This window comes from Cheilinus undulatus, linkage group 11, assembly GCF_018320785.1.
Source record: "Cheilinus undulatus linkage group 11, ASM1832078v1, whole genome shotgun sequence".
Taxonomy (NCBI): domain Eukaryota; kingdom Metazoa; phylum Chordata; class Actinopteri; order Labriformes; family Labridae; genus Cheilinus; species Cheilinus undulatus.
Window position 1 is genome coordinate 43719857 of NC_054875.1, and position 22602 is coordinate 43742458.

General features: G+C 39.3%; 1 protein-coding gene across 5 annotated transcripts in view; it reads left to right on the top strand.

The window, feature by feature from the left end:
* The window catches only part of kcng1 (potassium voltage-gated channel, subfamily G, member 1), an 88100-nt gene that overhangs the window by 23899 nt on the left and 41599 nt on the right, over positions 1 to 22602 (top strand). For 3 of the 5 annotated variants that reach the window (XM_041798437.1, XM_041798439.1, XM_041798438.1), the window contains one exon: positions 16316 to 16497. The exons of 1 other annotated variant lie outside the window; for it this stretch is intronic. The gene's annotated coding sequence lies outside the window, so the exon portion shown is untranslated. Of the gene's footprint in view, positions 1 to 16315; positions 16498 to 19202; positions 19334 to 22602 lie in introns of those variants that run through there. One more of the 5 variants, XR_005992529.1, reaches the window with a different exon arrangement.

The window sequence follows — 22602 nt, forward strand, 5'->3', positions numbered from 1 at the left end:
CATGGTAGTGGCAGCATCATGCTGTGGGGATGCTTCTTGGCAGTCAATCCTGAAGGGCTTGTAAAGGTAGAGGGTAAAATGAACTCAGCAAAATAGGCAATTGTTTTCTGTCTGCAAGAGAACTACATCTTGGGAGAAGATCAATTTTCCACTAAGACAATGACCTGAAGCATACCGCGAAAGCTACACAGACGTGGTTTAAAGACAGCAAGATGAATGTTATGGAGTGGCAAAATCAAAGTCCAGACCTCAATCCTTTTGAGAGTTTATGGCTGGATTCAAAAGGGCTGTTCATGCCTGACCCCTGTGCATCCTGACAGAGCTTGAGCAGTTTAGCAAAGAACACTGGATTAAAATTGCAGAGTCCAGATGTGCAAGCCCGATTGAGACCAATCCTCACAGACTCGGTGCTGTGGCTGCAGCCAAAGGTGGCTCTACTAAACACTGACTTGAAATGGGTGAATATTTATGCACACTTATTTTACATTACATATTTTCATTTGATAAGCATTACTTTGTAGAAATCTGTTTTCACTTTGATAATAAAGAGGGGTTTTTTTGTAAATTTTTGGATCAAAAAGTCAAATTGTGACTGTGACCGTGATTGATTTATAAAATCAATAATAGGGTCAAACACCCAAGGGAGTAAATATTTTTTTATAGGCACTGTATTTAACACTTTTACTGTGCAACATATTTTCTTTTTGCGTTATAGAGGACATTGTTTAACTTGGAAATAGACACTTTTTGCCAGTAGACTAGATTTACAAGCAGGATCCTGAAGGCTAATCCTGCAAAAACATCCTCCTTGTTCAATTTATTAACATGGAAAAGCCACATTTTTCCCCCTTTTGTGTTGAACATACAGTACATATCACATGCCTTTACATACAAACTCATCTTCCAACTCTGTCACGTAGCAACAATGTGGTGTCCATAGAAACAGAATTAAACTTCAAACACGCAGGGTATTTACGTTTCACAGTCTGCGATAAGGGTTCTTAAAATAGGAGGGATAATTTTGCAAAGCTCCTTGTGTTTGCTCTGTTTGAGGAGCTGCCTATGACGGTCATATTTAAAAAACCAAAGAGGATTTTAAGTCGAGGTCTCTTCCTCTTGACACGTGTGTCTGTGTCACGTTGCCTATGAGAGGAAAAGTTGAGTCCTGACCCTGAAAAACAACAGCTGAATAACCTCAGAGCAGCGTCCAGCTTGTTCAGTAGCTCTCTGGAAGCTCTGCTTCATCTGATCTTCTTCAGCTGAAAATATAATGTGGGTTTTTGAAGAAGGGCTGCATGAGGTACTTACCAACAGTTTAGTACAGTAGTTAAATGCTATCACTTCCCTTCTTTGGAGCCATGTACTTCTGCAGACAGGCTCTAAAGAAACACATGCTTAAGTCTGTATAAAATCCTACATACATGCTGTGTTTCCTGTACTTGATGTTCGTCCTTTCCTGGGGACAAGATTGATCAGATTAGCTGAAGTGAGCTACTGCCTAAACATTCACCTAAGGTTTTATTTGTGCATTATTTGCAGAAAAAAAGGAGTTTTGAATTGGTTGTGTTGGTTTGCTTGCAACAGCTGAAAACAACAAAATAACACCAAACAAAGAAAATCTGCTGGTTGTGAAGCTAAAATTGAGCTAAACATGCCTTGAAGCTCCATGGATTCTAAAGAACTTGCCTGGCGTTAGACCTTCAGATCTTCCCATTCCATTTCTTAGTTCAGCATTGTGAGATGAAACAGTGGTTACCTGGTTGAAAAGCACCTGAGGGGTAAAACACAAAGTGAGCTAAACCTGCCCCGGCTTCTTTGAGTCAGTGGACTCGACAGAGCTTTCAGCTCAGGTTAGAAATATCAGGAATCGTGAAGTTGGTTTTGAACTTTCTCTGTTAACTCAGGCCTCCTGCTTCAGGCTTGAGCACATGCACACAGAAAAGTGGGTGTTTAGCGCATCTAAGAAACCTTTATTGCACATAAAAGAACAACAAATGACAACATGTATGGATATATTATATGTTAAATTATACATATGTATATGTATATATTTATGTGTATATATATATATATATATATATATATATATATGACCCTCAGGAAAAAGTAATTGGGGAACCCTGCTCAAAATTGTGAGAAAGTGTTTTTGGGATAAGTTTGGTTATAAATTGAGCATGTATGGTCTGCAGATGGCTTAGCGGTTAGGTCACGTCCCATGCTTGTGGGCAGCCTGGGTTCAAGTCCAGGCTGTGGCTCCTTTCCTGCATGTTTCTCCTCCACTGTCTCATCCATGTTTGGATCTCTATCCACTCTCCTCCTCTCTAAATAAAGGCATAAAAAGCTCAAAAGAATATCTTGAACTATCTTAAATTGGGCCTGTACAAAAAAGATTGATAGATTTATCTTAAGACCAAAAGTAAAAACACTTGTTTCTTCAGATAGTTGTCCTCTACTGTGGGGATGATCTGCTGAAATTTAACCTGTTAATACAAACAATATGTGATGCATTCAGTATCACTGTAGTTCTAACTGCATGGCAGCGGTCTGTGATATTTAACGTGAAGTTCCAGAAGTTTCCATGAACACATTCCTCAACATGGCTTCTTAATAGCACAGAGTTTCTTTTCACTCTACTTTTCTCCACTCTTAATCCTGTAAAAACCACTGTTTTTTTATGTCTTATCACACATTTCCACAGAAGATACTTAGTTCTCTCAGGATCCGTAGGTGAAAATGGAATTCACCTCAAACTCCCCCCAAAGTGAGTCGCTAAAAGTGAGGTGTCAGACTGAAGATGGAAACAGAGAAATGATGAGGCAAAACTGTCTTATGAGAGGAAAAGACAGCTGTGGAATCAAAGAACAGGTTTCTGTAGGTTCAATAGTGCAAACATCTTTTTAAGCAGTCTCTAAATTTAGGCTGACAAAGTTCACCCACGAAGAGAATTTCACATTTTATAAGTAGATACATGACACCTCACTCTGCAGCGAACTGTTCATCCCTTTACACAGTCAATTAATCTGCAGAGCCTTAATTGATGAATCTCCTTAACCCCCTGATCTTCTGCTCTGATCTCCATGACTCAGTGTGCTGCTGTTTTTATCCGTGTAGCTCATAATTAAATCCACCTGCACATTCGCACTTTGAAAAAAGGCTAGAATAAAGGTCAGGAGGGCTGGAAACCAGAGCTCTAATCATGTCCTAAATTTAAAAATTGGATGCAAATGAAGTAAAATGTTGAAATAATGACATCAGGACAAAGTCCGTGTATTTCTTCAGTCTGAAAAGCTTTCATTCAGACACGGCAGAGCTCAGTTTGCTGGTACAGATGGAGAAGGTTGAATGCACTTTTGCAGCATTTTCTATAAATTCCCTTTGAACAGCTTGATCTTTAGATGGAACTTCACAGGTGTTTTTATTAAATCTCCTTCCTCCTGCTATTTTGGTAGCCGACCTCTGCACCGCTGTGGCCTGTCGTGCCATTTTCAGGAGGATGTACTGTACTTGTTCCTCATTTTCACAACTCCCCCAAAACCTTCAGACGACAGCGTTTCTACAGGGATGACTCCTGCTGCTCCCTGCAAAGCCAAAGGTCATCAGCTGCTCATCGTTGGCTTTACAAGCTGCTGCACAGATGGAGGACAAGCTTTACTGCTTAGAGCAAGTTTGTTTGAAATGAGCAAGTCTTTGCTTTCCTGAGGAAAAGAGAGTTAAAGAGGCAGCACTGAGAAATTAAACTCCTGAATTTCAAGATTCACATTACATAAATATTTCATAGTTGCATGAGCATAAAAATGATTTGCAGAATCCGCATCTTGTGATCTGTCAGAGTTAAATCAAGTCGAGAGCAATGCTGCAAGCTCATCTTGATTTGGTCATTCCAATGGTGTGATAAATAAAAGTGACATTACAGGAATGACTCTGCTTCTGCTTGAGGCTTTGGTTTTTCATTGGCACTGAAACTTTTCAAAATGTTGCTCAGTACTGTGCTCATGGTGAATCCATGTTAGGGATGGATTTGGATTCAGACAGTATCCAATGTGTTGATATTTCCAAACTAATTTTTGTCTACACTGATACATATGCTGTTATAGTTCATCAAATCCCTTCAAACTCAGTCCTTACCCTTCATGGGATGAAGCCTTATGATACAGACATACATTCAGCTAGTGAGTATGGCTGATTTACCTTGCAAAGTCGATGGATTGGCCAGACCCCTTGCCTTTCATCAGGTAAATCCATCATGCAAAGCTCTAATCTGAAAAGTTTATGGCAAACCAGACACTGTTTGGACCAATTAGAGAAGGTAGCTACTGGGGGGGGTTAGTAGTACTGTGAGCTGACAGCAGCTTCCATGTTATTCGTGGCTAGCATAATGATTGTTTTATCACAACTGGACCACATTTCTCGAGACAGTAAAGAGCAGAGAACAGCATTGATAGCTTTTCATGGTGGAAGAGATGTTTCCGCCCTTCTGCTGACCTGCTTCAGCATTACAACAGAGAGATTGTACCAGAAAACAGTAAATTGAATCCCCAATATGCTGTAGTCCAGTTTGAGATCTCTAGATCCTCTGGGCCCACTAAAGCCCTTATAATTATTGTTTCATAAAAAGAGAATTTTAAAGCAAATGTTTTGCTTTCAGATACTTAACATCACTCAGAAATTGTTTATTTTGTTTCAATCAGGCAACTGTAAAGTCACTTATATTGTCTTTTAATATTTATCTCTGTGAATGTACATTGTGGCACAGTAAACTCTGACCTAGTAGCTAATATCCCCAGTGACACAAATAAATTCTTAAAATCAAGAAGCAGGCAGCACTATAGAATGTTTACCAATGTGTTACCAGTTAATCTAACACCAGTTAAACGGTGACACCAGTTGTATACATTTGACAAAACAGATATTTGAAATGTGACAGGCTAGAACTTCTGGCTGTGTTTTGTTGGTTGTGAGACTTAAAAATACCACATAATCAAGTATTTTATGATGATTTAAATCCTGATTTCATTTTTTTTCCCCTAGGATTTTTAGTGAATGTAAATTACTACTCACGACCAACCTGCAGAACCTCTAGGGCCCACCAGTGGGCCACGTCACCCACTTCGGGAAGCACAGCTTTACAATAATTAATGTTGGGTTTTTGTAAGTATGACTAAAAGGAGTATGTTTTAGGCTTGATCAGGTTTCATAAGATAAAAAAATCATTGATTGAATGTGAGTCACATTTAGTTCCCCTAACATTGTGTACTTGACTAGGGCTGTGTGGCAGCACAGGATTTTGCATGTTCTCCCTGTGCATGCGTGGGTTCTCTCCAGGAACTCCGGATTCCTCCCACCATCAAATAATGCTCATTAGCTTTACTGGTGGCTCTTAATTGGCGGTGAGTGTGAGCATGCCTGGTTGTTTGTCTCTGTATGTCAGCCCTGCGATTGACTTGCAACCAGTCCAGGTTGTACCCCACCTCTTACCCAATAGGCTCCAATGGTAATGCGGTATAGATAACAGATGGATGGGTAGACTTGACTAAAACAACACAGAACAACTGGGTTAAGACTTTCAGTTATTAATCGTTTTGCCTGTGCTTGTTGATGATGAACGAAAAGCTTCAAAGGTTTTCTAAGTTTTGATGCTTTACATTTCTAGTCAACAGAGCCGAGTGTTTCATGGAAAATAAAGATTAAAAAGGGATTATAGTTTTCCTGGGTAATAACGTTGGCAGAAACAGTGGAATCAGATCTGTACTCCCAGCTGTATATTAGCCAGCTAATGGTATTGTGTGCTTTAACAGCAATTTAAATGCTAAGATTAGCCTGTTAAGGGAATTAAGGGTGAAGTCATGCAGGTCAAACTGAACATCAGTCTCTGGAGAGGAAGCAGGGAGGAACGGAGGCTTTTCGCCCATGGCAACAACACGACTAATAACACAGTAATGAACACCGAAATCTTCATTCTGCTGCAGAATGATAAAAACTGTCTGTGAGGCCATGACCTTTGGTTATTTTTGGTAACAGATCCTGTGAACTTCTGACATGAATACCGCAGTGGTAGATATATGGATATACTATTACCATGCCAGCTGAGTTTGTTCTGTGTAAGGCTCTGATAGAGTTACTCTTCTCTCCTCTACTATGCAGTTACATTCTTTGATCCATCTATGTATTGAAAGCCAAAGAGTCTGCAGGATTCCTGGTGCATTGCTGCTAATTTATAATAGTGTATTGTTTTACTGGCAGAGGGAAATTGAAACACAGAGTCGGATTATACTATAATTGAAGTCTCAGTTCATTAAACTCTGCAGCACTAATTCTTTTCTAACTCCAGATTTTCTCTGTTTTTCTTGCATGTAAAGTAATTTAACAGCCTGCAGAGAAAATTGTTTTGTCTTGTTACCCTAAACTCACTGCTATTAGCTGCTGCATTTCAGTATGATTCAGATGAAAGACACTTTTAAGTTAATGCATAAAATTAACTTGTCAGAATGTGATATTGGAGTGCATGATGAATATTGAATAAGTGCATCAAAATATACTGAAACTTTAAAAAACTACATTTATTCGATAAAATAAGAACGGTATATAATAGAGGAAATAATCCTTGAACAATCCTTTGAACCTAAGATACCTTCTTCAAGGACAACAGTTTAAGGGTGAGCTGACCAATAACGCACTGGCACCTGAAATTGTTCCTAAGCGTCTATTTCCCCATTTGGCTATGCGCTCATAGTGGGGGGGGTGGGGGGTGAGGGGGGGGGGTTGTTACTGAGATGTTGCCAATTGACTTAATTGGTTGCAGAATGCTCCTCTTGCTGTTTTTCACTAGTACCACTTACTTTTCAAGCCTTCTGTTGCCCCATCCCTAATTTTTTGAGAAGTGTCATAATTTTATGAAATTGCAAAATATTTCAGATTCAGCATCTGACATGTTTTATTACTTTCATTGTGTATAGAACTGAGTTCATGGGATATGCAAATCATTTCATTCAGTTTTTATTTACATTCTATATAGTGCCCCAACTTTTTTGGAATTGGGGTTGTACGTAGTTTACATGTAATATGCAGTATCACCATGATCCTGGACTTAACTTGGCTGTTAGAGCTTCGACTTTACTGACTCTAAAAGATGGAAACTGCCTCATCAGGTGTATATCTGAGGTAAATATAATACAGACAGGCCTGACGCCTCACAATCATGCTGTCATGTTCAGGTCGTTCTCTGCAGAAGTCTGCATCGCAGCACAACTCATGCTCTGCAGAGGCTTCAACAAAATAAGATCTGTGCTTTCATGCTCTCATTGCAGCTTGTCAGATCCAATATGACAGCTGAAGTATACACAATTTTAATTCTGAGTGAATAGAGGAGACGGACACATTTGATGTGCAGACATGAGGATATTGTCCTGTAGAATTTTTTTTCCTGCAGCAATTTCAGTTTGGATTTATTTTGGTTGTCTTGACTCAGTGTTTGGTTCATGTTTTGGACAATCATGTTGAAAAACAAAGACAACACAAACCCTTTATTCCCTCCTCTCTCAGAACATACCGTCTGTTTACTTGCTCTCTGTATCTTACCTGCTTTCTTGAATTGTTTATTGTGATCCTGCCATCGATTTGTTTCTGAAGTCTCGTTCAAACATTCTTAGGAAAAGGAGGGAGACAGTAAACTTCCTTTTTTCACCCCCAGAGGTCTTTACACCTGGCTAACAGTATGTTCCAGCGTTGGTGAGAGGAGACGAAGGTGTGCTTAGTCATACGGTGAAACTGAAGGCACGGGGCACTGCTTCTAACTGTGGGAGTTCTCTGTGAGGTATTTTTCTAAACTCTGCAGGAATCAATACTGAGATATCCTCTTTCATGGTTGGTGTGTAATGAAATGCTCCTCTGGAGCTTTCAGTCACTTGCACAGTGTATTTGGTGTAATGATACCATATTTTATCATCCAAGAATAGGCCCATATCCCCTCGTGGAACGTGTTTTATTTTGGTGGTACCATAGCGAGAGGCCTCAGTGTTCTGCTCACATGCTCAGATATACTTTGATGTGTGTTTGTGGGTGAAAACTTTACACATAGGCAGGGAAGAAGAAAAGCTGGGGGAGCTGCAACACCCTCTAAGATGAGTCACAATTAAAACCATCCTCTCAGAAAATGTATAAAGTATGCTAAGTTATATTAATATAGCAGATAATATCCGTAATAACAGCAACGTGAAGCAAACCGACTCTGTCAGCCTATCTGTGACTTTAATATGAGCTGCAGCAACTTGTATAACAACATCTGAAACAACTGGTTAAAGGTGTTTAACTAATAAGTCCATGATGATTCAAAGAAGCAGGCTGGGGCGTTAAGCGAGGCCAGAGAAGCAGCTGACTATAAAGACAGTGCTAAAGCTAAGCTAAATCAAAAATAAATGCAGTATGTCTGAAAAATCCTTCACAGACAAAAGTCTGTAGTTATTGTTTTTCTGGAGTGCCTTTGTTATGAATGTCCACATCAGGAAATCTTGGATTTTCTGCAGCAGTCCCTAGATATATTATGTTATCCTATTTATGGTGTTTAACACCAAAATGTAAAGGGAACATGCAGCTTTGAATACATTATAGCACCACTGCAGCGTTATTTCTGGTGTCTTGAAACCCTCGGGTGTAGGGCATATTTCTGTGCATTACATTAAAATAAAAGTACAATCAATCAATCTATATGGACCTGAAATGATGTGAAACTTTAGCTTATGTCACCAAAACTTGCCTTTTAAACTGATAAAACTATATTGCTTTTATTGATAATAAATAACACAGATTGGAATACCTCACTAAGAAAGTGTGTTTTACAAGCTTGCTTATTTACTCTTCTAATCTTGCTTTGAAAAGCAACCAATTGTGTTATAAACATTCTGCTAAATAAGTTAATGTGTCATAAAAGAGAGTCTTCCTCCTCATAACTGGGATTTAAGCTCAGATATTTAAATCCAGTGGCAGCTGTGGATGTATGTATGTCTGGAGAGGTGTGTGGTTATGCATATGTCATATTTAAACATTTCAGCTCTGTGCCTGTTAGAATAACACTCAGCTTTACTACTGTTCAAGCTAATTTTAAAACCCGCCACTTGAATGGGATGAATTGTGTGATTCCTACCATCAGCCTCTTTATCAGCCTCTCCAGCCTGTGTGATCTGGCTGCTTTTAAGCCTTTTGAGCCCACTGTGTGCTCACCAGACTCTTTATAATGCTGCTTAATAAGCCATTACTTCAAGAGGCGAATGCTTAAAAATGAGCTCCTATTTTAGTAACTATCCAAACTGGTTCACACAACAGATGGAGCAGAACACCTGCCAAAGCAGGCTTTCACTGAGATCCCTGGTTTACCTCTGAAGACCATTTTTAGAACATCCAGGTGGAAGACTTAACATTTCTGAATATGAAGGGTGGAAATGGGTCACCAGACAAATTATTACAGAGGAGAACTTTTTTTTTTTTTGCTTATGACTGTGGACATCACCAAACACAAACATAAAAGATGACAGCATCTTAGACCAGCTCTACCAGTATTAAAATCAATTCAATTTTTGTTAAAGAATAAAAAGGATTTTTTTTTGTGGAGGGATTGAAAGTGAAATTCTTCCCCATTATTTCTTGATGCACATCTTGATGTTCTCAACATTGCAGGGTTTCCATTGTCATATTTTGTGCTTCATAATGCACCCTGCATTCCTAGTGGGACACTTCCGGATTGCATGCATGCCAGCTTAGTACCCTCACTCCTTTGTTGTGAAGCCATGCTGTTGTAACTCATGCAGAATGTGTCTTGGCATTGTCCCACTGAAACAAGCAGGGACGTCCCTGAAAAAGACATCATCTGGATGGGAACGTACATGTTCCCCTTGGTACTAATGGTGCCTTCACAGATGTGCCAGTTACCCATGCCCTGGCCACTAATACACCCTCACATATCATAGATGCATGCCTCTGAACTTTACTCTGATGACAACTTGGATCATCATTTTCCTCTTAAGCTCACAGGACTTGATTCTGGACTGGACTTGACTTCATTATTTCCAAAAAATAGTTTGAATGTGAATTCCTCAGACCACTGCACACATTTCCACTTTCAGATTATTTCAGGCACAGAAGAGTCTACAACACTTTTGGATGTTGTTGCTTTGCATTGTGGAGTCTTAACTTACATTTGTAGATGTGTTGACTGACAATGTTTTTCTTGAGTGTTCTGAGCCGTCATTGTAATATCCAACCTCTATACCATTTATCCCGTTGGGGGTTGTGGGGGGCTGTAGCCTATCTCAGCTGTCATTGGTAGAGGTGGGGCACACCCTGGACCGGTCGCCAGTCAATCGCAGGGCTGACATATAGAGACAGACAACCAGGCACACTCACATTCACAACTACGACCAATTTAGAGTCACCAATTAACCTAACGAGCATGTTTTTTCTGATGGGAGGAAGCCGGAGTACCCGGAGAGAACCCACACATGCACGGGGAGAACATGCAAACTCTGCACAGAAAGGCCCTGACTGGGAAGCGAACCAGGAACCTTCTTGCTGTGAGGCAACAGCACTAACCCCTGCAGCCCTCTCATTGTAAAATCCATCACACAGAGGTGTTGATTTTGTGATTAGAGCTGATTGATATAGGGAAATAATACAATTGTGACTTTTTCCCCCAACATTATGTTTTTGATTTGATATGAATTTAAGTTAATTATTTTTCAAACACAGGCAATAAATCCTTCTATATTACAGCCAACATAGTGTTTGATAGAATAGACTAGGGCTTAACAATTAAAAAAAAAAATATCTATACCATGACTCATGTTGCAAATCCTTTATGAATTGTTGTATTGAAGGGAAAAATCATTTTTATGTAATTCTCATTTTGACTTGGAAAAACATCTACAAAAACAAGGAAAGTAGGATTCTTTATAAATTATTCTGGAAAAAAAAATGACACTTGAATGATTGCATGGTATGTAGAACATAACATCTCTGCTCATGGGTGTAACACTGGGGGGGGGTAGGGGTTACTGATTATCCAGGCCCATTGAAGGGAGAAACCTGCAATGAAAAGTGTGCTTTAATTTATTATTTATAATCTATTAATTTATTTTTTTAGTAACAAGTGTCCTTATTGAATTAAAAGTAACTAAATGAGTCTCTCAACAGAATGAAATTTCTATCAAATAGAGTAAAATACAATACTTAGGGGCCCCTGCTCCTCCCTTAAAAATGTCCAAGTCCAGCGCTGCAAAATAATGCAAGTAAATTTGATTTAAGCATAGAAGAAGTATTGCTCATTTATTGAGAAATTATTGTCCAAAAATACATAAAAATGAATAGATATTTGATGCTTGGCTAGCCGGTTAAGGGGGGCCTTGTGTATTACTCTTTCTGAGGACTTTCCCTGTCTTTGCTTGCACCTGTCTTAGCTTTTTTGGAATGAGTTGCAGGCATCAAATTCAGAATATGTTTAAATTTCATAAGGGATTTTTTTTTTTATCAGGATTAGTTATTTTCAAAAACCTTTATTCTGTTTTAATTCACATTGTGCATAAAATGCCAACTGGATTGGAGTTTGTGTTTTCATTAAAGGATCTCTGGGTAAATTCAGTTTTTTTTTTCCATGTTGCCTTCGTTGGATGTTTTTGCATTTATCTATAGCTTTAGGTTTTCTAATTTTTTGGACACAGTTCCCCTTTTATTCTTTAATATATCCAGTTTTTAATTTGTTAAAAATTTTGGGTTCTTGGCTGCATTAACACATGCATATCTTTTGGCTTTTAAATAATTTAAAGCATTCAAAACAGTTTTAAAATTTTTTTTTTTTCATCCCTTCACCCTTGATAGTTAAGAATAAGTGAGAAATCATGCAGTCATTCTAACCTTTACTCTGAACCTTATGACTAAGAGAGAAAATTTGAAAAAGGTACTTGTTTATAGAAAGGCTGCTTCCATTATTAGGTGTCCACTTTCACCCCCGACTGTGGCGTCCATGTCTGTAATATTCTATTCAAAGAAGATTTGATTTTTCCCTGGAACCAAAGAGACTCTTTGCATGTTTGTTGTAGAAATCCAGCTCACACCTGCAGCACTGATTGCACAGGACCGAGACGTATTGAGTGTTTTTCACATGTAATCATATATAGCGTGTTGTTTGAAGGAACGTGCGACCTGACAGCTGTCAGAAATAGGCTGAGGTCACAGACACCTCCCACACGCCTCACCCTGTCATATGATGTGTTCCGACTCTTATGCTCGGTGGTAACACGTCTCTCTTTGCCGCATACTCGTTCTGCTCCTGTTTGAATCCAGCACATTCGGAGGTTATCTTCATCATCCACTCACTCTCATACGAGATACAATATTGACTGTTGCAAAGCCAAATCAACTCTGTTGTGTTTGCGAGGTAGAATCGGGATTAGGAATGATCTCAGACAAACAGACACAGCTGTGCCTCTGTGACTCCTCAACCTCGGTTTGGTTTGGATTTCTACAGATGGTGAAAATCAGGCTGCAGTTTTTAGCTCTTAGACTTTCACTTTCTCCCTTCTGCAAGCTTCATATAGTGTGCAATACCTAAAAACACAGTAAGCATCGTTCAAACAGCCCTAACTTTTTCAATTTACTAAAAACTGATGTGAACATATGTCTTCACTTCTGTTGTCTACTTTTTACTTCAACTTTCCTTCCTTTCAGAGAGCAATAAAGAACCTTTCTCTAACCACCTTTCTCTGAAAGCCTTTCAGATTGAGATGAGAATAAACTGTAATACATTTAATAATCTTATAAGTGCACGGCATTGTGATGCATTGGGCATTGGGATGCATGATGTAATCTGCTTGACATTGTATCCGCTGATATTACAACTACTGCCAACATTTATAGCCATATATCGTCCGTACATACAGTGCATTCCAGTGTTAATTTCATCGTTTTGAGTTTTCGTCGACTAAAACTAAAAAGGATAGAAATTACTAAAATCTGACTAAAACTAAAATGCATTTCATTCAAAGACTAAAACTAAGACTAAAATTTAAAATAGCTGCCAAAATGAACACTGGTGCATTCAGAAAGTATAGTTTTATGTTGTAGCCTGATGCTACAGTTCAAAAATGCATTGTTGACAATGCATTTCAGAGCAAAGACCAAGCCATTAGGTCAAAGGAACTGCCTGCAGAGCTCAGAGACAGGATTGTTGCAAGGCAAGGGGAAAGCTACAAAAATGGTTTTGTTGCGCCAAAGGTTCCCAAGAGCACAGTGGCCTCCATAATTCTCAAATTGAAGAATCTTGGCACAACCAGGACTCTGCCAAGCGCCGGTTGCCCCGGCAAATCAGTGTAGAAGGGCCTTAGTAAGAGTGGTGACCAAGAACCTGATGGTCACTCTGACTGAGCTCCAGAAAGCGGGTGTGGAGATGGGACAAAGACCTAGAAGGACAACCATCACTGCAGCCCTGTGGGCTTTATGGTTGAGTGGCTAGACAGTAGCCTCTCCTCAGTGCAAAACACATGAAAACCCACTTGGAGTTTGCAAAAAGTACCTGAAGGACTGGACTGTGATAATCGTTATGTCTGAAAGAAACCAGGCCCTGCTTGTCACCTGCCCAATATCATCCAAACAGAGAAGCATGGTGGTGGCAGCATCATGCTGTAGGGGTGTTTTCAGCAGCAGGGACTGGGAGACTAGACAGGGTTGAGGGAAAGCTGAATGAATGTAGCTATCCTCAATGAAAACCTGTTAAACAGTGAGTACCTCAGACTGCCGAAGGTTCACCTTCCAGCATGACAATGACTCCTAGCATACAGCCAAGATGGCACAGGAGTGGCTTAGGGACAGCTCTGTGATAGTGATGTAGTACTTGAACAGTCTTGGACTTGAGACCAGTCTGAAGACCACATTTTGAATGTCTTGGTCTTGTCTCGGATTCGAGAATATTTTTTACTCGGTCTCGGACTGGCCAAAGTCGGGAATTTCCATTAAGATCAGTGGAGACCAGCACTGATCTGCTATTCTTCAACTTTATTAATGTGATAATAAGGAGAAGCACTTTTTAAAACAACAAATAGCTACACCTGCAAAAACTCAGACATCAGTCCATCTTATTTCTAGTCAGAAATATCTCTGAACACTTACTTTAGGCCTCATTCACCTGAAAAATCTAGATAAAAATCTCATTTTCAGGTATTTAAAATAATTCTGGACTTGTCAGTTGCTTTTAAATACATACAAGGATTGATAAAATTTTCATTTTCATCACCACAACATGATCCAGGTCAGTTCAAAGGAAAGGCAGGAAATACAGTCCCCTCTAAAAGTGTTGGAACGGGGGGCCCAATTCCTTTATTTTTGCTGTGGACTGAAAACATTTGGGTTTGACACAAAAAGATGAATATAAGACAAGAGGTCAACATTTCAGCTTTCATTTCCAGGTATTTAAAACAATTTAGACCTCATTCACCTGGCACATCTGGATATTTAAAATAATTCTGAACTTGTCAGTGGCTTTTAAATACATACAAGGGTTTATTTTTTACAAGACGTTGAATGAATTTGTTAAGATTTGAGATTTTTGCACGTTGTGCTTTGAAAGAGTTGTAGACACCTTGTTTTTATCTGTCAAATTTATTTTAAAAACTAAAATTAAAGAGAGAATGCTCCTTAACGGTTCAACCTTGTCGTGTTTTTTTTTTTTATTGATTTTTTTTTCCATCTTGTCTCGATTTAGACTTGTCTCAACCCCCAAAAGTCTTGGTCTTGTCTTGGTCTTGGTGCACTGGTCTTGGGCAGGTCTTGGTCTCAGATAGTGTGGTCTTGAGTACAACACTACTCTGTGAATGTCCTGGAGCTGCCCAATCAGAGCCCTGACTTGAACCCTATCAGACATCTCTGGAGAGACCTGAAAATCTCTTTCCACCGATGGTCCTCAGCCAATCTGACTGAGTTTGAGAGGATTGGCAAAGAAGAATGGGAGAAAATCACTCAGTCCAGGTTTGCAGAGCTTGTTGTGTCATATTCAAAAAGACTCTTGGCTGTTTGCATTAAAACTGCAATCAACAGGTAAATGTTTATGTATCAGGAGTTTAATTTTCCTACTGAATCTATATTTAGTCAAGCATAAACTTGACAGAAGTCTGATGTTGCTTGAAAAAAGTGCATGACTGCCTGTGTTTATGAAGTTATTAGCATTAGCTTCGTATTTTCTGTCTTGAAGTAAAACGCACAATATTTCTTTAATAATGACTAATAACAAATCCAGAAATATGGCTTCTGTCTGCAGAACAACTTAATACCCCAAGTGAATTATGTTTGCAAAACTTGTGCTCTAAATGTAAGTCTTTTATTTATGACACAGCATACGATCAGTACTTCCTGGAGTTATAATCTAACCACTTCCTCCACCACAGGGACTCATACTTCACAGAGGCGAGCGCAGAGTAATTCAGGTTCAATGTAATCATTGCTGCAGGTTGCACATTTACCTCTCTGCTGTTGTATCGACCTCTGTGCTGCAGCCAGCAGAGTAACATACTTCTCCTGCTACGACAGGTCAGCTAATGAGAAAATTAGATGATCAATCTCATTTTTCCCTCCTACGCTCATTCAGTCTCTTAATTTATCAGAGCCTGTTTAGAGGAAGCTGGACAACATGAGAACCCAGAGCAACAATTCTTAGAATATGCTGCCATTAAGCCAGACTTCAGCAGAAGGGTCTAATGAGTGTCATTCTCATTAATATCAAGGGGGTCTAATATTTGCTGTACATGACTGTTTTAATTAATGTCATCAGCTCAGCATGTAACCAAGAGCTGATTAAAACAAAGAAAGTCATTTCACTTACTCTGACAGTAGCCGGTGGATCCAGGTAATTATGTGCACTTGTTTGCATGAAAATTAGAACACTGTCTCTTTTCTTTCCTGAATGAGTCTTTCAAAGCTTTTTCTCTGCTTGCTTTGTGTACTCAAAACACTACTGAGGACAACAGTGCATTTCAGGATGTCTTATATAAACTCTAACTGGGTAAACAGACATTTATACACATTATTAACTGTATGAATGAGAGACTCACTCTCAGTTATGTTGTGTCCTACTGAAGGAGCGACATCCTTCAGAGGACAGTTGTATAATACATAAGAGATGCCATAATACATCCGTTTCCATTGAATGCAGCCTTGGTCTGGAGGAGAGGTCATCAAATGGTACTCAACCTTCATCAGCCCTTAACGGCTGCAGTCTTCAGGTAGTGGGTTGGTCAAGACACTGTCTATCTCCAGGGTTTCTGCTAGTGTCCTCTCTCTATTACAGAGCCAACAGGAAGCCCTCTCTGCTGCTTCTTCAACCTAGGAACAACAGTATTCCTGATGCGCCCTGTTACTTGACTTTAGTCATCGGATTCCACACTGATTGAGATGGGATTCATCGACAACCAACCATCACTGTAACCAGCCAGGCTGTCCACCCTTTGTCCCAACAATCCTGGACTAGCTGTGGGTATTTGGCTTTTTTCCTCTCTGCTCCTCCTTTACAAATCTCCTTTCACAAGACTAGGGTTAGGTGTTTCCCACAGCTTCATGGTACGATCCTTGTCATGATACACAATTATTTACGATGATACATGTCATTCACAGAATTCTTAACAGCCATTTGTTGTAGAGAATAACAGCTAAGACCTAGTTCAAGTATCCTACAACTTAAAATACTTAATGTAAGACTCTCAGAGATCCAAGAAGTAAATTAAAATACTCTTCAATTACCTGAGCTATGATAGATATATTAATTTTTAAAACTTGAATTATCAGCAGTTTATCACAGCTTCTATTGTTGTTATTGGCTATGCTGTACAGCTCTGGTTTTAACAAATAAAGTATTAAAATGCCAAAATGCTGGCAGCAAATAGCATTCTTAGTCCAGATTAGTTTGTTTAATCTGAAGTGTGCCCTGCGCCATGCAGCTTAGCCTCTGCTGCCACCAGTGTTAGTTACCATGAGCACAGCACTAGTAGTATTTAACCCGTTACAGTGGTGTCAAAAGCCTTTCCTTTAACAGGCAGGAGTTTCAAGTAGATCAGACTCATGTTGGCAACAGCAAGGTTATAGTAGTTTTGGATTTTTCATTACTTTTAATTTTTGTTTGTTTGTTCAATTTCAGTTTAGTTATGATTAATTTTTACTGCTGTTTATTAGTTTAGTTTCATTTTTGTTTTGCATTAATGCTTCATTTTAGTTTAGGTTTTATCAGTTGTAGTGTTAGTTTAAGTGTTTTTTGGATATGTCAGAGCTGAGTGAACATCATACATTTTTAAAAACATTTTCAAACAAGCTACTCTTCATTTATCATTTTATTTATCTAAAGGCGATGTTTGAATAAAACTCCAGACATAAAAATACCACTGTGTGAAGTCTTAACCAATCAGTTCAGACCATTTTACTCTCCCCAGGCTTGGGTGTAGGTGCCAGTCAGTATAGTTGTGTCAAATATTAAAACTAAGGATATTTTGTCTCTATTTTTATTAAATTTTTAATAGTTTTATAAGCACACTCTTTTAGTTTCCGGTTATTGGTAAAGCTTAGTTTATATTTAGTTTCAATTTACAAAAAATGATTTTTGAATTTTAATTTTAGTTATTTAGTTAAATCTTGGGCAGCAGGGATTAGTAATGGCTTAGATTTTGTCGATTTAAGCTCAGATAAGTATTTCAGTCCAGTTTTAGGTCCTTAAAGTTTAGCCTTTACTTTTAGTCAAGGTATTTATTTTCTTTTTACTAGTTTAATTAGCCAAATTATAAGATAAATGAAAGTTTATGACACCCATCTGAATGCACTTTGAATACTTGGATTGATTTATATACGATATATGATTTATTACATACTGATGAAAATACTGACATACCTGATATGCACAATGGAGAAATATCACAGAGTTTCTATCACCAAAAACCTCATTTAAGCTCATCTCAGTCTAATTTTTCTAATGGAAAAGGTCAGCTGACCATTTTTAGTCATAGTTTTAGTCAATGAAATCCACACTCGCTGCCACCTACTGACGTTTTTGCTGAATGCCAGCAGAGGATGTGGATTTTAAAACCGCTGTCACAATACTTTAGCCATACTGATTCAGTGACATCTGTGTTGATACACGTATGGGCAAGGAGTATGACAGTATATTCCCAGATTGATATTTTGAGTATGAGTTTACACAGGGCAGTAAGTTCTATCAGGATAACTTTCTTAAAACTTTAAAGCCTGAAACCTCAAATAATAGCCAGGAAATTCTATATTTTAACTGAGATGTTTATTTAACCTTCAATCAAAATCCAAAAAAAGAACTATTGCCATAGTTTTTTTTTTCTTTTTTTTGTATCACATATAATGCATTAGAAATTTCTAGCAATCGATAATCCACTGGAGGGCATTGTTTTTATCATTTATCAGATTGTATTCGAGAGGTTTTTAAGGAAATTATTGACAATGTTGATTAGACAGAGGTCTCACAAAAGTGTGTCAAATATAATACAGTCAGCTTTAAGGGGTTAACTATTGGATCCACCGGGACGACTGGCCTCTGCCCCTCTTTTATGAAGCCGATGGTGCCCAGCTGTGGCTTTGTTTAAGCTGGGTATTTCTTCCTTCTTGCTCCAAGATGTTTGTAAGAGTTGACGGCACCTTGTCATGGCACCACCTGTATCTCCCCTGGGGTCAGAGCCATTGTCCTCCCTTTCATCCCCACTTATGTGAGTTGGCTGATGTTAGCAGTGTGTTGTACACCGATCTGAGCAGAAGGGCAATTCTGAAAATGCCACACTTCTGCTCCTCTTGAGAACTTCCTACCTTGTACAGGAGCTTCCTCAAGGTGTAAGACTTCATCCTGGATCTTGTTTCTCTTTACCTGAAGAGTGGATTTTAACCATCACTTTTCAAGCTTTGGCTCCCAGATGATATCCCTAGTGTTGGGTCAACCTTCAGTCTGGCTAATTATTATACTGGGGGTCCACCTCCTCTCCAACTTTGTTCTTGAATCTGCCACTCAAATAAATTGGTCTTGAGAGTCCTGGTATGTCAAAGAGAGCAACTTGAACCTTGAATTCCTCTACAACAGAACACAAGGAGCGCTGAAGCTCCTCGTCCTTTACATCACTGTGTCAAAGGCTATCCGATTTCAAATGTGTCTGACGAATGTGCTCTCCTTTCTCCAGCCATCATCGGATCCATTTGGTGCATCCCTCCTGGCCCAACATATCCCATGATTCATTGACACAAACAGGGAATCCTCCTAAGAACAGAAGACTATATTTCAGCTTGGCCTGAGTGTACACATCCCAGAAAAGCTTGGATGGATGCTATCCCTGAAATGAGACACCGCTACAGTTCCTGCTTTCTAGAAACTTCAGGGTATTCTTAAGTGTTTCCAGCTTCAGTCCCACAAACAGGAGACAATGAGTCAGCTTCCTGATCAATAAAACATGACGTCATCCTGAGCCTGCTGTACCCCTTGTTTTACCGTCCCATCACAAATCACTAGTCTCATTTTACAGGCCAGTTTATATACTGGGTACCATCAGGAAAAAATATGTGAGTGCTTTTTAGTTTGACCACTGCTTTTGCCCACAACTTGTACTCATTGGATGTGGCATGGCAGTTAAAGGTCTGTGGGAAACACAAAGCAAGTAAGGGCGACTGACTGAATAGTAGAGGTTAATGTCCAGCTCTGATAATGCAGCTGCCAGGAAGTGTGTGATGAGGTGAAGTGGAAATAAAGAAGATAAGCAGGTCAGCTACCAGATCTGACCATAAAGTACATTTCTACTTTAAAAGGGACATCAATAGATATTACAAACTTTATAATATTCTGAAATTTACAACATTTCACTGGCATCAAAAGTGTTTTACACCTTTATTCTTCTTTTGGGTTCATTGCTTCCAGGAAATCACAAAAATCCAACTTATTTTATGTGTAAGGGTGATCTCATACAAGGCCGAGGATTTCTTGCAGAGACCGTAGATGTCCTTGTTGGGGCTCTTAACTTGTTGCGTGAGGAGGCTGAAACTTTGCCAAAGCAAAGACCCATGTATTCAGGAGCGCCTTGGATGCTGTCATCCAGTTATCTGTGAATGGTTAGAGTGGCAAGGCAGTGTAGCTATCGTGCTATCTGAGCATGCAGATGAAAGTCAGAGTGTCATGGTCCTTGCTGCTCTTGGTCTTACTCTACCCTTGTAAAGTTTAGATGGCTTCTAGATGGCTGCCTAATGCTGATGTGCTCTGCAGAGCGCTGATGAGAAGGTGAATAAAGGAGCAGCAGCTACAGTTCTTTGGGTTCCTGGCATGCTATCCACATACTCACCACCTCACCACATATTGGGTGCCCAAGATCTGGTAGGCTGGATCAAATGTCAGAGGCGCTGTGGAGAGTTCAGCTGTGAAGATACCTGGGGAGATGGAGCATGGGTCTGGACGATGGCCACCAAGAGACCAAAGTGATACAGGGCCAAAATCTATGAAGTGTCGAACCAGCATATGATCCCATACTTGACTGGATGTGACACCCCCTCCTTTAAATCCTCCACTCATCTGCACTCGCATTGCTCCAGATCCAACAAGGCCTGTACATGTTTTTCTCTTGTGAGGAACTCATTGCATTGCATAATAAACGACCAAGAGGATAGTTTTGCATTTTCCCAAAGACCTCAGAGTGAGGGGTTGAGGGAACACATGACCTCTGCATTGGACTGGTGTTAACCCTTTGCCTGCGTTGCGTACCAGTTCACCTGTGCCAAAGTCTACCTTTTCCAGCTGGGCAAGAAGCAAGGAAACATGCTGTGCTTGAGCACAGAACAGAGCAATCATACTGGTTAAACAAACTGGTCTTTGGGGTCAACATGCTTGTACACAGCCCATTCCCTTGTGTGTATTCTGCAAAATGTTCACTGCAGTTAACGTGATTTAGATGGATGAGGGAGAAGTAAAATAACATATATTAAAAGCTAATATTTTTGTTGTTTTGATACAAATCATTTGAAAGTCTTTCCTACTTTTTACATTTATAAGTTTAAAGGACACAATTTCCTTAACTTTCATGACATCAAAATTTCCAACTGACACTTTTATATTGTCTTTAAAATTCTGGAGGTGAAAGGTGCCTTTGAAACGGTATCTGATGACTAATCACAGGCGCATCAAAGAGCTCTCTGTGAAAGCTGAATTTTTTCCCCTATAAACCGTGTGAAGCAGAAGAAATGCACCAGAAATACACTGAGAAAACAGCAGTCCCAGAGTGCATCACAGATGGGTTAAAACTACAGTAATTAGCAATCAGCAATCAGGTGAACACCTGTAGGAGCAATCGCTGAACAAAACCTCATTTTATTCCTTCTAAAAATGGGTTTTTTTCTCTTTTTTAAAACTATTTTCTGATGTTTTTCTATTCCTGGTGGCAGCTCTACGGGGTTTGAAAGAAAAACAGCATGTCTGATCTCAAATGTGCTGTGATTAATAATTATGAGTTATAAATATAGAAATGGTTGATATAGCTCACATGTTTGTGCCGTGCAGTCTAATTGAGGCTCATTTAACATCCATGTTCTGGCTCACTCAAGTGTCAAGTCAAAATTAGCATAAATTAAGACTTAGTCATGAATAACGTGTGATCCTCAGTCTAAAAGTACAACTCTTGCCCCCAGATTATCTGTCACTGTGCCGACAGATTTAGCAGAGCTAGCAACATGGATGTATGAATCATAAGCTTGTCAGACTATTGGTCCATGTTTGATTTTTTTTAGGATTGGTGTTTTCTGATCTATTGGAGAAACAGTGGGGTTGATACAAAGATTCGTTGAATGTTTAAAATAGTACTTGGAGGATGACTCTGCTTTAAATGGTACATTAACTTATTGATAGCTACCAAGGGATCAAGAAAAAATGGTTGTACATGCTGTTTTTAAGAGCAGAGAGAAGTGTTTCAACTTTGATTTATGGCAGTTTAGCAGTTGTCATTAGGAATATTTACAGAGGCTACTAGTTGGGTGGATGTGTTACAGTTCAGATAGATAGATGGAGATAAACCTTGCCCAGCAAGTAAGAAATTTGTGTTTGGTAGATTTTTCTTTGTTGTAATGATGCTTCTTGCAATAAATCTTGTGTTGTTAGAAATCCTCTTTATTTCACTTTTAATTGGTGCCACATTTGTAAGGAACATGCATTTGTGGGATGAGCAGCAGTGCTGAGTATGTGGGTTGCGCCCATGAAAATTTTGCCAAATCTTCTCTGCCAATGCCAAACAGCTTGTTTGGTGGATTGGATGATTGAAATCTGAAATAACAAGACATACTGGCAATTTAGTGGTTTATTCGTTTAACAGGAGCCTCGTTAGTCACTCTGGCATGAACAGCACGCCCAAGCTGATCCCTCATTGGGGTTGAGGCAAGGACTGATGGCAGGCCATTCCAGCCTCTCCACTACCAAATTCAGGAGGTAGTCTCTGATCATACTCACTCTGTGAGGTCAAGCGTTGTCATTTTGGAGGACTGAGTTTAGTCCCAGACAAGCCTGGTTTTTCCAGGGAGAGAGATGCCACCCTAAGAGGTGGTCAATACAGTGGT